Raw genomic sequence first — 9,864 nt, 5'->3', positions numbered from 1 at the left:
AGGGCTTTCATACTCAAGTTATGACAACACTGAAGAATTTAATAGGTTCAGATTTTCCAGGTGTCATTATGGATTCAATTTCAATTGCATAAAATTGCAGAAAGTTTAATATATATTAGCATGTCACAGCATATCATTATTTGGAAACTTTTTTTTTCATTGTGAATGAAATCAGTTATTTGCTCTTTATTTTTAAAAAATAATTTCAACTTTTATTTAAGATTCAGGGGGTACATGTGTAGGTTTGTTACATGGGTATATTATGTGATTGCAAACATTATTTAGTGATGTGTCTGATGTAATGCCAAGTCCTCATCAATTCTACTTCACAGTTGCTCTTGAATCAATTCCATAGCCACTGCCTTTATTTTGGCTGACCTGGACTCTTTTAGAGGTGGTTGAACTTGTTTTCTGATCTTCATTTGCTCTCTCCATTTTATGATCTTTTTTGATCTTGCTGGAAAATTAATCTTCCTAAAACATAGTTTTGAGCATGCCATTGTATGTTAAAACATTTTCAGCACTTCTCCTTTTCCTATTGAATAAGTCTTAAAAGTCCATACCCCTTAGCCTGGCCTTCCAGGTTGGTTGCATAACACCTTAAAGGAACCTATCTTTCATGCCAATAACTTCTCTAATAACTTCCATAGATCCTAAGTTTCAGGCAAAGTGAATTAGCCCTGTTTTCCCCAAACAGCGCATTACTTTTTCTCTAGGTTACATTCTGACATATTATTGTTGTAACTTGAAATTTCCTCAGACCTCACCAGCCTCAAACCACATTGACATCAATACCCAAATTTCACTTCATCAGACACAGAAGTCCAAACCTCTAGCAAGTCTCCTCCCAGATATTCATGAGAATTCCAGCAAGGAAAGGTATTAAAGTGGTATCTAAACTGGCCAGGACTACTGCTACTTTGTTCTTCTGGGTCCCAGGGAGTCTCCCATTGTTTCTGGTCAGTGCCACTGGGCACCCTGTGCACCCCAGCTCCAACTGGTGCCATCATGGGCAGAGTGTGGAAGAATGGCTCTCTCCCTTTTATGTTGCTATCTGTTATGATGGCGTGTCATAGCAGTGTTGCCTGGGCTGCAGTGTGTTACAGAACATAGGAGAAGTCTTCCATCTTTTATTTTATAGCACCGTCTCTCCCTTGGAATTAAACTTGCACCCAACGGTTGCACAGCACAGAATCACCACTTCTCCTTCCTAACTCAGGCTTTATTCCTGACTCCAGCAATTCATGCTCTTTCTAGAATGAGTCGTTTCATAAAAGGATTCTCAGGGCCCTACAAAGAGATTTGTGTTAAACCTTTCTACCAGTTTACTAGACATGTACAGATACATATATATTCAACTCCCAACAGGGCGCCCAGTTTATGTGGTTAATAGGAGACATCTTAGCCTTCAGGCAAGGGAACTTTCCTTTTGCCTCCCCCACCACTTATGACACATACTCAGACATTCTAAATCTTAAAGATGGACTCTGTTCAGGCAGGTTTCCTGTTTACAAAAGAACACATAACATTTATATACATTTATATAAAGTTTAAAAATAGGTCAACTCCCCCCCCATATATTATCTATAGAACACATTTTTTTAAAATTATACTTTAAGCTCTAGGGTACATGTGCACAACCTGCAGGTTTGTTACATATGTACACATGTGCCATGTTGGTGTGCTGCACCCATTAACTCGTCATTTACATTAGGTATATCTCCTAATGCTATCCCTCCCCCGTCCCCCCTCCCCACAATAGGCCCTGACATGTGATGATCCCCTTCCTATGTCCAAGTGATCTCATTGTTCAATTCCCACCTATGAGTGAGAACATGCGGTGTTTGGTTTTCTGTTTTTGTGATAGTCTGCTCAGAATGATGGTTTCCAGTTGCATCCATGTCCCTACAAAGGACATGAACTCATCCTTTTTTATGGCTGCATAGTATTCCGTGGTGTATATTTGCCACATTTTCTTAATCCAGTCTGTCACTGATGAACATTTGGGTTGATTCTAAGTCTTTGCTATTGTGAATAGTGCCGCAATAAACATATGTGTGCATGTAGAACACGTATGTTTGACTAAACCATAAAGAAAGCAAGGGAGAGGAAGGGGAGTATCAGGGAAGGATATGTAAAAGGTTTTACCCATGTTGTTAAGGTTCTATTTAGGCTGAGTGGTGAATCACAGATGTTTGATTTTATTATTCTCTATAATATGTGTATGTATTGCATATATAAAAATTATATCATATTCACATTTTTAGTATGAAATATTTAACAACTAAAAGCCTTGACCGAAAAAGACATTTAAGTATTAGTCTGCACTCCTGCATTTGTTTCCTATACCTTTGTTTCTCTTTTTTCATGCATCTGCTTTGTATTTTTTTTTTGTTTTTTTGAGATGAAATCTCACTCTGTCACCCAGGCTGGAGTGCAGTGACGTGATCTCGGCTCACTGCAACCTCTGCCTCCCAAGTTCAAATGATTCTCCTGCCTCAGCCTTCTGAGTAGCTGGGATTACAGGCACGTGCCACCATGCCTGGCTAATTTTTGTATTTTTAGTAGAGATGGGTTTTCACCATGTTGCCCAGGCGGGTCTTGAACTCCTGACCTCAGGTAATCTGCCCACCTTGGCCTCCCAAAGTGCTGGGATTACAGGCATGAGTCACTGTGCTGGGCTGTGCTTCTGCTATTATCTACAGTGATTTCCAAGTTCTGAAGAACCCTTCTCATGTTTGCCTCGCTTTTCTTATCTCAAGGGCTGCTCTTCTGCTTTCTCTTGTGGTTTCCCCTGTGCTTCCTTCCTGATTGCTAATTTATTTATTCAGCTCTCGTGCATTTGCTTTTCACCTCTTTGGATTGCACTGCCAGTGTTTGGCAGTTCAGTTACTTTCCCGTCTTTGATTTTGTTTTCTGGAATAGTCTACTTACAAGAATCATGGCTATTAGACCAGAGTGCTTCTGGGTTTTCTATTTCCTCTTTTTGGTGATGTTTGATAAAGATGCTATTTCAGATATCTTATTTTATGGGCTACTCTGTAAACAACTGTGGGAATTGGAGTTATGGCAGGCTTTCAAGAGATGTCAACACTGCAGTGAAGTGGAGGCAGCCCTTAAGAAAAATGCTTTCTTAAAAGCTTCTCCTTGGGGAATTTCTGCTGCTATCTACCCCAACTAAGAAGGCCTAGAATAAACATCCATGGAATACTGTGGAATACATGGGATATCATGTAGCCATTAAAAATGATCACAGAGATTTTTATCAACATGGAAAGATGTTTATGACATATTAAGTGAGAAGCACAAGTTATATAGTATGTATATATGTAATATTTGTAAATAATATATATGATCTCATTTTATTTAAAGCCTTCTATATTTAAGTGCATAAACATTCATAGATAAAACTAGAAGAGTATACATCAAATTGTGAAAAAATATTAACAATGGTTATCTTGGGATGGTAAAATTTGTGAGCGATTTTGGGAGGTTAAATTTATACGGTTTTCTCTATTTTCTAAAGCACCTGAAGTGAATATATATGGCTTTATAAAAAACAGCATATTAATATCATTTCAATTTTTTTAAAAAGAGGGTTTTGGTGAGATTAAGAAATTTCTCTTTTAAAGATTTCATTTCTTTCTTTTGAAAAAAACTATCTGAAAGTATTATTTCTCCATCCTTTAGCATTTAGCATAACACTTGGGCAGATTTTACGGTTAAAAATAGCGAGTATTCTATGGATTGTATTGGTGCACACATATAAACAATTGCAGTAAGTTCTAAGTCCAGTTTGCCTTCCTCAGATTGTGTGGTGAAGGTCCTCCTCAGAGATAAGGGGGAGGGAGAGATGGGCAGATTCAGCCTGTAGCCAACATCACTGGGGTGACAGTGGGATGGACACAGAGCTGTCACCGAGAAATGGCCTGAGGGAAGGCAGTGCAGCCTCCTAGGGTTGCATGATTCCATCCAAGGAAATGGAGATGTGTGAATTTCCCCTGAGGGCCTGGCAGGGCACTCAAGCTGGAAGTAAAAGTTGCCCTAGCACTTTTTCATGGGACAGAAGTATGCTCCACTGTTCCCACCTCGACTTCAAAGACACAGTCAGTGGCAGTGGCAGTTGTGGCAACTATGGTGGTAAGGTGACCAACTATCCTGATTTGCTGGGGACTTTTCCCGTTTTAACACTGAAAGTCCCACATCCTAGGAAACCCCTCTGTCCCAGATAAACCAGGATGGTTGGTCTCCCTGTACTGTGGGCACATCAACAGTGATTGGGAAAGGTACCTCACTGGGGCAGCGAAAGCTTGTGGAGGTGATGGCAAGTAAACAAGAGGAGGCAACAGTTGCCATGGCGACGATGGTGTGGCACTAGGAGAGATGCCAGGATGTGGTGGTGCCCCTGGTAGTAGAAACCTGGACTCCAAGTGAAGAGTCGAGCCAACAGCTCTTGCAAGAGTGACTTTTCAGGCCAACCATGCCTGTAATCCTAGCACTTTGGGAGGCCAAGGTGGGCAGATTACCTGAGGTCAGGAGTTGGAGACCAGCCTGGCTAACATGGTGAAGCCCTGTCTCCACTAAAAATACAAAAATTAGCTGGGCGTGGTGGAGGATGCCTGTAATCCCAGCTACATGGGACGCTGAGGCATGAAAATCGCTTGAATCTGGAGGTGGAGGTTGCAGTGAGCCAAGATGGTGTCACTGTATTCCAGCCTGGGCGACAGAGCAAGACTCCATCTCAAAAAAAAAAAAAAAAGAATGAATTTTCAGTTTTCCCACTGCTATTGTAACCAGGAAATCCAAAGCACTGACGGAGGTGGGGGCCAATAGTGGTGGCTGGGACTCCAGGAGTTACATGCAAAGAGGCTCCATATCTCTTCGTGATCCCTTTCTACTCACATCCCTTCCATTGTCCTTGCCTCATGCCTGGGATGGGGAAGCATTAGCTGGCACTTTCCAAACTCTACCTTTCTTTATACAGCTTTTAGGGGCTAGAGTCACCTTTAGCTTTTTACACACGATATCCTTTATCTTTCTTGTTCACTTTCCTCTTTTTTTAAAAAAGATCTTTGATTAAGATCTTTAAATCTAAGACCTGAAACCATAAAAATTCTAGAAGAAAACCTTGAAAAAACATTGGTCTACATAAACATTGGTCTACCTAAAACATTTATGACTATGACCCCAAAAGCAAATGCAACAAAAATGAAAATGCTTCTGTACAGCAATAATAATAATAACAATAATAGAGTAAACATACAATCCACAGAATGGGAGAAAATAGTTGCAAACTATGCATCCAACAAAGGATTTATATCCAGAATTGACAAGGAATTCAAACCAATCAGCAAGAAAAAAGCAAATAATCCCATCAAAAAGTGGACAAAGGACACGAATAGACATTTCTCAAAAGAAGATATACAAATGGTCAACAAACGTATTTTAAAAAAGCTCAACATTAGTAATCATCAGGGGAATGCAAATTAAAACCACAATGAGATATCACCTACCCCAGCCAAAATGGCTATTATTAAAAAGTCAAAAAACAGTAGATGTTGGTATGGATGTGGTGAAAAGGGAATGCTTAGATGCTACTGGTGGGAATGTAAATTAGTACAACCTCTATGGAAAACAGTATGGAAGTTTCTTGAAGAACTAAAAGTAGATCATTCAATCTGGCAATCCCACTACTGGCTATTTACTCAAAGGAAAAAAAAAGTCATTATATCAAAAAGATACGTGCATGTATATGTTTACCACAGCACAATTCACAATTGCAAAGATACCGAATCAACCTAAATGCTCGTCAATTGATGAATGGATAAAGAAAATGTGGTCTATATACACCATTGGAATGCTACTCAGTCATAAAAAAGAAGAAAAGAAAGTCTTCTGCAGCAAACTGGATGAAACTGGAGGCCATTATTCTAAGTGAAGTAACTCAGGAATGGAAAACTAAACAGCACATGTTCTCATTCATAAGTAGAAGCTAAGCTATGTGTATGCAAGGACATACAGAGTGGTATAATGAACACTTGAGACTTAGAAAGGGGAGGGTGGAAGTGAAGTGAGGGATGAAAAACTGCTTATTGGGTACAAAGAACACTACTTGGGTGATTGGTGCACTAAAAATTCAGACTTCACCACTGTACAATTCATCCATGAAACCACAAACCATTTGTACCCCTAAAGTTATTGAAAAAAAATATATTAAAATATATACATAAATATATATAAATATAAATATAAATATATATATATAAAGACCTTCAGTGCTTAAAAAAATTAAGTGTTTTTTTTAAAGTTGCTAGACAATGGAACATATTTTAGAGAAAAAAGTCGATTGAGTAGTTTTGCTGAGGGAGTACAAATCAGGGGTTGTTAAAGGCTACAAATTAAGGATGGAAAATTAGCACTGTGGATAGGGAGGAAAGAGTCCACAGGCCTGTATGTTGGTTAAAACAAGTCCTGTGGTTCATTGGTCAATAAACAGTTTTCAGTTAGATTCTTTGAGGGTCTGGCATACCTGAATCACTCAAAATGTATGGTCCTAAACAGCCACAGCAGGTTAGAGCCAGTTATGATGAAACACAATGTTCAGTTTTACTGTTTCCTGAGTAAGTGTTGCTCTAAAAATACTTCCTTTTATACTTTACAATCAAAAGCTGAATTTGCCAGTTGAGCATGAAGGTTTCTTGTAGCCAGGACTTCCTCCCTCCACCTCTGGATAAATGTGCTTCTACTGAAGCTGCTATTTTTTGTTTATTTGTTGTTTTTGAGACACAGTCTCACTCTGTCACCCAGGCTGGAGTATAGTGGCACAATCACAGCTCACAGCAGGCTCAGCCTCCCAGGTTCAAGCAATCCTCCCACCTTAGCCTCTGGAGTAACTAGGACTACAGGCCTGTGCAATGATGCCTAGCTAATTTTTAATTTTTTTGTGGAGAAGGGGTCTCACTATGTTGCCCAGGCTGGTCTCAAACTCCTGGGCTCAAGCGATCCTCTGGCTTCAGCCTCCCAAAGCGTTGGGACTATAGGAGCAAGCCACCGTGCCTGGCCTGAAGCTATTTTAATCCATGCCTTATCCACTGTTCTTTGGATTTTGCAAATTCCCTCCTTTCATTCTAGACAAATAGTACTTTCCTCAGAATTTCAGAGCTGAGATCTAGTCTTGATTAATATGAGTTTCCTCTAATACCTTTGTTTCTTCTTTTTTAAACTGATGAAGGCGGACTCTCTATCTCAATGCACCCTTATCTCTTTAGTTTCCTTCTAGGCCTTCCTTCGCAGCCAGGTCCCCACAGTGAGATCTGTCCTTAGCCTGACTGTGCCATTTGGGGCTCTCTCAGGGGGACACTGGTTTTGTGCTCCAGGTCATTGTTTCTTTTAGGTGCATAATAGTATAAAATGATAGCACATCTGCATTTAATTATGATTCCGTCTTCCTGGCTCCACGTTCACAAATTTCTAAGCCTTTGGAGAGAAGGAATATTTGCTACAAACATTGGCTGCAGTGATGATGTTGTCATCTGCTTTCAATTTCCTGGATGTAGCCGTAAACAGATGTAAAGTGTGGCTAAATGGTTGGGAGTGGAGTGTTTGGACCATCTGACAGGGTGTAGATAGGACTCTCCACATGTCTGCAGTCATAATTTTGTCCACTTTTTTTTGTTTTTATCTTTAAAAATATGCCTCCTCACTTCTTTTTCTTCCTACACTGAACTGGCACAGAACATTCACAACGTATGTGGTGGATTTCATAGACTTTTGTGTTTCATAATACATAAATTTTTGACCTTTACAAATGATTTCTTTTCATCTTTAGGTCACAGAGCTTTCGTGTTGATATGTTTGAGACAGGCAGAGAGTAATAACACAGGGGAATATGATGTATGGAGGACAAGTGCCTTTTCTGTTACAAACCACACACCTCCTCTGCCCCCAGCCAATGCAATGCTTTTGACCACAAATTTACGTTGAATCTGTCCATGTAGCCTAGGGTCAGCCACTGCTGAATCATTCTCCCAACTATAATGCTCCTTGGAGGGTTCATTACAGCACTGAAGAGTTTTGATGACTGGCACTTTTGGCGTCTTTTTCTTTTGTCGTGGGCTTCAGCTGCCCCAGCTCCTTTCCAACACCCTACTTTCCCTTGCTCAAAAGTTACTTTAGGGTTGATGATTACTGAGGACACTCAAATAACAGAAGCTCAGATGTTTGAGGAATGCAAGTTGTTATAAGATAGGGTGCTTCCTTGCACTTAATTAACTTCAGACATCAAAACTTGTGTTGTTAGGGTTCTTGCTAACAGAACAATACACAGAATAATCTGTAAACTTAACAGCACAAGAGACGGCGTGTTCCAGACATCACCAAAGGCAGTCATAAATCAGGGCCTATTTTGAAAATTGTGACCGATATTTATTAAACTAATATCAACCAATTATACTGTCATAAAAAAGTCAGAAACGATGTTCATTGTCAAGTAATTCCTTATCTCAGGATAATAAAAGACAAGCTTAGAGTACTTTTTGTCAGATGATCTCAGGGTTTTATAAGTATTAACACATTAAATCTCATAATGTATAAGGGTTAAGAAAATAATTTGGTCATTTCTCTGTGTAGCCTGTCTGGTTAACTGTTTATATATTCCTACTTTTTAACTTATTTATTTATTGAGACAGGATCTTGCTGTCTTGCCCAGGTTGGAGTGCAGTGAGCTATCATTAGTGGACTGATCAACCTCCACCTCCTGGGCTCAACTGATCCTCCCATCTCAGCCTCCCGAGTAGCTGGCACTGTAGGTGTGTGTTGGGGTCCGTGCCGGGGGTGGTGGAGAATGAAAGAACACACAAAAGACAAAGACACACAGAGAACATGGCGGCCGCACTCAGAGCCTCCGCCTCACTTTATTTATACTCCATAAACCCCACGTCAGCAGAAAGAATGCAATGCAAAACAAACTTTCTTTTCCCACATGTAACCTTCTACTCAGTTCCTTGTTTCTATGCTCTTCCTTATCTGCCCGCCTTCTTGGCGCCTATGGGAGTTCATTAAAAGTTCAATTGGAGATACTGTCCTTGAGCCCTATCTATTCTCAGCATACTGTTTTCAAAGGCCCCTGCAGGTGTGCACCACCAGGGCAGCTAATTTTTATTTTTTTTGGTAACGATGAGGTCTCACTATGTTGCCCAGGCTGGTCTTGAACTCCTGGGCTCAAGAGATGCTCCTGCTTCAATCTTCCAGAAGTCTGGACTTACAGGCATGAGTCACCACTCCAAGCTGTCTTTCTTTTCTTTTCTTTTCTTCTCTGTTCTTTTCTTTTTTCTTTCTATTTGTTTTCTTCTTTCTTTCTTTCTTTCTTTCTCCTTCCTTCCTTCCTTCCTTCCTTCCTTCCTTCCTTCCTTCCTTCCTTCCTTCCTTCCTTCCTTCCTTCCTTCTTTCTTTCTTTTTTTTCTTTCTTTCTTTTTCTTTCTCTCTTTCTCTCTTTCTTTCTTTTTTTTGACAGAGTCTTGCTCTGTCACCCAAGCTGGAGTGCAGTGGCATGATCTTGGCTCACTGCAACCTCCGCCTCTCAGGTTCAAGAGATTCTCCTGCCTCAGCCTCCTGAGTAGCTGGGGTTACAGGTATGCACCACCATGCATGGCTAATATTTTGTACTTTTAGTAGAGACGGGTTTCACCATGTTGCCCAGGCTGGTCTCGAACTCCTGAGCTCAGGCAATCCACCTGCCTTGGCCTCCCAAAATGCTAGGATTACACGTGTGAGCCACCGTGCCTGGCCTTAAGCCACATTTCTATCTTTTAATCTGTTTAACTTCTCTGTGTCTCAATTTGTTTCTGTAAAAGTCACTGGGTCCAA

At 40.3% G+C, this 9,864-nt stretch overlaps 1 long non-coding RNA gene across 2 annotated transcripts in view; it reads right to left on the bottom strand.

Annotated features, from left to right (window-relative positions):
- Positions 1–1,801: 1,801 nt before the first annotated feature.
- Positions 1,802–9,864, bottom strand: part of LOC144334270 (uncharacterized) — a 415,541-nt gene continuing 407,478 nt past the window's right edge. For both annotated transcript variants that reach the window (XR_013403954.1, XR_013403953.1), the window contains one exon: positions 1,802–1,821. This is a non-coding gene — a long non-coding RNA (uncharacterized LOC144334270). The remainder of the gene's footprint in view (positions 1,822–9,864) is intronic.

Source organism: Macaca mulatta, chromosome 14, assembly GCF_049350105.2.
Source record: "Macaca mulatta isolate MMU2019108-1 chromosome 14, T2T-MMU8v2.0, whole genome shotgun sequence".
Lineage (NCBI taxonomy): Eukaryota > Metazoa > Chordata > Mammalia > Primates > Cercopithecidae > Macaca > Macaca mulatta.
This window is presented reverse-complemented; position numbering and strand designations above follow the sequence as displayed.